This window comes from Polypterus senegalus, chromosome 5, assembly GCF_016835505.1.
Source record: "Polypterus senegalus isolate Bchr_013 chromosome 5, ASM1683550v1, whole genome shotgun sequence".
Lineage (NCBI taxonomy): Eukaryota > Metazoa > Chordata > Cladistia > Polypteriformes > Polypteridae > Polypterus > Polypterus senegalus.
Window position 1 is genome coordinate 185,308,284 of NC_053158.1, and position 5,830 is coordinate 185,314,113.

The 5,830-nt window shown below is 39.8% G+C and overlaps 1 long non-coding RNA gene across 1 annotated transcript; it reads left to right on the forward strand.

Annotated features, from left to right (window-relative positions):
• Positions 1 to 1,857: 1,857 nt before the first annotated feature.
• On the forward strand, positions 1,858 to 5,246 carry LOC120530035. The gene is made up of 3 exons (XR_005633886.1): positions 1,858 to 1,937; positions 2,051 to 2,283; positions 5,055 to 5,246. It is a non-coding gene; the product is annotated as an uncharacterized LOC120530035 (long non-coding RNA).
• Positions 5,247 to 5,830: the final 584 nt, after the last annotated feature.

The following is a 5,830-nucleotide window of genomic DNA, read 5'->3' on the forward strand; positions in this document are numbered from 1 at the left end:
TAGCCTGAAAATAAAGAAAGATCTGCTCAGGTCACCAAAACATCTTGACGGTGGTCTTATAAAAACCTGAAAATTAACAGTCTGCTGTGAGAGCAGCAACAAGTCAGGATATTCAATTAACAGCAAGAATTGGCTTCTCATTAAGAAACTGGTTGGAGTGAAATTGCCTGTTTGACATTCCAATTTAGCTGGTCATCCATTGGCTCGTTTCACGTTTCATTTCTGTTTGACTGTCATTTAATGAAGACATGAATCAATTCAGAGGAGCGAATCCTTAAAAAACAGGGCTAGTAAAATGAAGGGAAGAGGAGTTAATTAGCAATGAAAACTGCTCACTGATTAGGAAAAGGGTTAGAATGAAAACCTGCAGCGACTGCAGCCCACCAGGACCAGAACTGGACACCCCTGGCCTATATAGTTTAAGTTCAATTGAGTGACCACGGCAGTGCAGATCTGAGGCCCTCACTAAACCATTCAATCTGTAGTGTGTACAAAGGGCAAGGCCCTGATCAGTGTGAGCTTATGACCCGCGCTTGTTTGTGGAGAACAACTGCAAGCCCCAGTTTCATCATAAATGGGGTTCAACAGCCGACCCACGCCTCTCGGCACATGGTAGACACACGCTGATCCATTTAGTGTAGTGTGTGTGCATCCCTTGGGTTACACTTATTTAATAGCGGATAACCAAATTTGCAGAAACGCGATCTGTGAATAGTAAAGATTTGCTGTAGATAACCATGTCAAAGAAGAGAAGGGATAGAAGATAACACAACAGGCCAAAATAAGTCTGCTTGTCTTTCCCCCCGGACAGTTTTATCTTACTTTTGTCTTCTGAATCAGATCACAGTAGCACACCTTAGTGAATGTCTCCATGCTCGAGTCATTTTCAAATGGGGATCTGATTTCTTAGGCCAATTTGTAGGTGGGCTAACATAATGGATGGTAAGTTTAAGTCACTCCACCCTAAATTTGTGTGTTTTATTGGTGTGTTTAGACATTACCCACAATGACCTGGCAACCCACCCAGTAGATGGCTTGTGCCTTTTACAGGAAAATAAGCCACTCACTTCCCCTTACCCAAAACAGAATAAGACAAACGGGAGGTGGATGGATAAAACTAAGACAAGTATGCCTAGCATAATCCATGACTGGCACCCTGGTGCCCTGCCAGTTCATTTCATGCCTCATTCTTTCCACTATTTTTTTTTTCTGTACTGAGTTTATACATTTCCTCAAGATTTCTGAAAATTTCCCTCTGAAAATAATTTACTGCAGCAAGTTTCATGTATCGTGTTAAACATGTTAATCAAGAATGCATGTAAAACTAAATGGGAATCCAATAGTCGACAGAACAATGCCCCTCACTGTATTCTCACAGAATGACCCCGTAGGTGGTCCAGGAAAAAGATTAGCCTTCAAACCACAGACATGTACAGCTGTGCCATTAAGTTTTTAGTTAAGCTGCACCCAGCTGGACGCTCCTCCTTTGTGGCCGTGTGTGAGCGGGTGTCTACTGGCATTTGTCAAACTCCAAACAGCCTGCAGGTCACTGAAAGAAGGCAGCATGCATCGCTTAGCTCGTACTGCGCTGGCAAGTGACAGCTGGACGTCTGGATGCTCTTCCCAAAACCTGACATTGACTCAGATATGCCTGGCAAAAAAGCAATAATGTAGCTCAGTCTCACAATCTGTCGAGAGGCGACAGAGCTGAACCCACTGACGTTTAGCTCTTGAGGCTGCTCTGCCAGTGTAATCCGAGCGTGGACTTGCATCTTCTTATCTGGGACACTCGTCACAAATGGCATCACGGGGCTTCTTCATGAAGAGAAACACCATTGGGATCCAAGATATCGTGGTGTGCAGCCCAGATGACTAGGGGGTTTGCAGGTACAGAAGGATGGCATAGGGCAAGAGCAGTGAAGGAAGAATGTTTGAGGGTATGATCAGAGGGGGATTTTCTCACAGGCTTGATTGATTGAGGTATGTGATACCCCACCAGGGCAAAAGAGGGCGCTGTTGCTAACATTCTCTTCTCCTTCTCTCTCCGCAGCTCTGAGTAACTGCCCAGTGAGGGCACTTAGCCCCGCCCCTTCTGGTTCACACAGTATAAGAAGCCCAGCTGCCAGAAGGAGGCGTCTTTTGCACTCAGAATGACCTACCGGACAGAGCTCCTTTAATTAACCCCTTTATTCTACAGCAATTGTTTTACCCGGAAGGCTATTCACACTGTCGTCAAGAGGTGTGATTTTTGTTTGGACTGTTGTCATTAAATGAGGTGACCTGGTGAGTATCCCAACTTTTCATTTGTGTGGTGACCTGTCATTCCTGCACTCATCCACACTGTAGTGAATGTCAGAAAGGATTACAGCCAAGTAGCCAAAAGAGGCAGGAAGAAACGTGCAAACTCCACTTCACTCCAGTGGTCAAGAACATGAGATCAAGGGTCTTAAACATGACTTGGGAGGGCCGAGTTTGTGACAGTAGGTTTCTTTCCCAGCTGTTTTCTTAATTAATAGACAATCACTTCTGCTAATAGAACACGCTGCTGCATTGATTTGATTGATTCAATTTTAAACAACAATATTTATTTATATAGCACATTTTCATACAAATGATATAGCTCAAAATGCTGAAGAAAGAGAGAAAAGACAAAATAAATAATTAGTGTTCCCTAATTCTGTTTTCTTAACATAGAATAAAAGTAAGGTCCGATGACCAGGGAGGACTGAAAAAAACTCCAGATGGCTGGAGAAAAAAAATAAAATCTGTAGGGGTTCCAAGGCCACGAGACCACCCGGCCCCCTCTAGGCATTCTACCTAACATAAATCACCTCACAATCAGTCCACATGGTATTCAGGGTTCACATGGAAGAACTTGATGATGACAGTCATGTGGACTTCTGGCCTTTAATCCATTAATGTAGGATGATTGAAGATTCCGGAACATTACTGTTACTTTTTTTCCTTTGCTAGCTTTCAGTTAATAATACGTAATCGAAAAACAACTGGATCATGGGTTTCAGACTCAGATCCTGGAGCAGTGTTTTTCAACCTTTTCACTGGAGTGGAACCCGGAGTGAATGGTTACCTTGCTCATGGAACCCTGTGCAATTATCCACCAGTATGTCCTATACCATTAGGACTTTTTCGGCGGAACCCTTGGCTAGCATTCATGGAACCCTTGGGTTCCCAGGAACCCCAGTTAAAAAACACTGTCCTGGAGGGACACAATTAATTGAAGTTTTTGTCTGTGACCAGTTTTATACTTAGAAGATGAGTTTTGCTGTTAATATATGTTAGTTTATTTATAGAGCTGTGAGAAAGCATTTGCTCTTTTCTAATACCCTCTTTTTGCATATTTTATATGATGAATGACCTTTAGGCAAAAAACATTCCACCTTAATAAAAGGAGAAGTGTCTGTGTGTCTGTCCAGTTGCTATGTCTCTGTTATATGCTATTTCATATGGGATTCAAAAAGACATCCTATAATGTTTGTCATGCGCCCTCTGTTGGAATGAAAAATGCAATGCAATTTATTACTACATGAATTACAAAATATATTCCATTAGATGGTGGATTGTAATCATTGACATTGAATAAATCTAACAGAAAGTAACTGCCAGATAGACAGAAATCAGCTTATCCATCTAAATAAAAGGACAAGTGTCTGTGTGTGTGTGACTGTGTTTCTGTGTGACCATCTAGTCACTATGTCTCTGTTACAGTATATGCCATTTGGTATGGGATTCATAAAATAATTCATAATGTTTGCGATGTGCCATCTGTTAGAATGAAAAATGCAATGCAATTTATTACTACATGCATTCCGAAATACATACCATTAGAAGCTGCATTGCCAATATTAACGCAGAACCCATCCAACAGAGAGTAACTGCCAGACCAACAGAAATCTGCCTTAATAAAAAGATCTGTGTATGTGTATCTCTGTGTGCCTGTACAGTTGTCATGTCTCTATTATATGCCATTTGGTAAAGGAGACATAAAACAATGCTATTGTTTGTGATGCACCCTCTGTTGGAATGAAAGATGCAATGCATTTTATTATTACATGCATTACAAAATACATTCCATGAGATGGTGCATGGCAAACGTTAATGCTGAATACGTCCAACAGAGAGTTACTGCCAGACAGGCAGAAATCAGTTTATCCGCCATAATAAAAGTGTCTCTGTGTGTCTGTCCAGTTGGTAGGGTTAGGAAGAAAATTTTAAAAATGGGCAAACATTTAGAAGAAGAGTAAAAAAAATCATAACTAATAAAAAATAACAAATACTGGTTTAAAAATAAAAAAGAAAAAAAATCTTATTGGCCCCTTTTTATGTCCAGGATTATATGCCGGCAACAGCAGCATGCTAGCCACTTTTTTGCACCTGCTTGGACCAAAACCTCACAAAGGAGAGAAACCTTAAAACTCTGCCTTATAATCAAAAGGGCAAGGTAATATTTTGAAAATTCAAAATGTATTTTTTAAAAAAAGAAGACAAAACAAGTTCAAATTCCTAAAAAAAAGAGAAAAGGCAATGCTTAAAAGGCAATTCAAGCAACCAAGTCTCAGTACCCAAACTCTGAGCTTCATTTCTGACCAAGAATATAAAGCCAGAAAAAGTACCGAGCAGCAGCAATGACGTCAAGGTGGTCCCGCCTCCTTGGGCTCCAATCATAAAGCACACAGAAAGGGAGCACATTCAAAATTATAATACATCATTAACAAATAATAAAGAAAACTTACAAACATATCAGGAAAACATGAAGAATAATAGATTAGACATAACAAAAATAGCAATGAAAAAGAAAATAACTACAAAAAAAGCTGGCAGCAACACAAGAAGAAATAATGCAGCGTTATAGCAATGATAATGGTGGTTATGTCTTTAACAACAATGATAAAACAGCATAATATATATATATACACACTATATATATTGTCACACACACACGCTTAGGAAGCAGTCAACAAGTCCTCAGGTGAGCAAAATAACACAGGATAAGGGGTTGTTTCATGATACTAATGCCTCTCTCTCTGACCTTGTAGACCTAAAGAAGACAATTAAACCCATTCCTATTATAAACAATATTCCGGAGAACGAACCACTTACCACTTCCTCATTTACATCACTTCCGGCTCCTGGAGATGACATCACTCCCGGTCCCGCTCCGATGACGTCACTTCCGGTCCCCCAGAGATGACGTCACTTCCAGTCCCTCTCTGATGACGTCACTTCCTTCATCATCATTTCCGGCAGCCATTTTGTTTTCATATAAAAGCCACCCATTTTCATTGTCTGATTTTTTGGAATTTTTTTCATTTCATTAGACCACTATTTTGCTGTCAAGCAATATACGGGCAATTCCCCAACACTTTCGAGTTGTTTCTCGAGTCGTTTATTACAATATATAAATATATATATATATATATATATAAAGAAAATGTAAACATTACCAAATCAGGTACAACAAGAGCCCTCGGCCTGTGTTAGGGTTTGTGTGTGTGTGGTTTTTTTTTTCATTTTTCAATGAGAAGAGTGGAAATTTCATCCAAAAATAAATAAAGGGCTGAGAAACAAGAATAGTCTGAATCAAATGCAAAAAAACTCAGAACTGAAAGGGCTGATGAAAACTAACACATTTAATGGAATATTTCACCCAAAAACGATATTTTGTTTAAATATTACCTACCCCACATGCCAAGAAAAAAATATAATCTTATGTTTTTATACAGAAAGGAAGTAAGAACGATCACAGTAGATGACCAATGCAGGTAACAGCAAACAATATCAAAGCGTTCATAAAAGCATCACGTTACTGGTG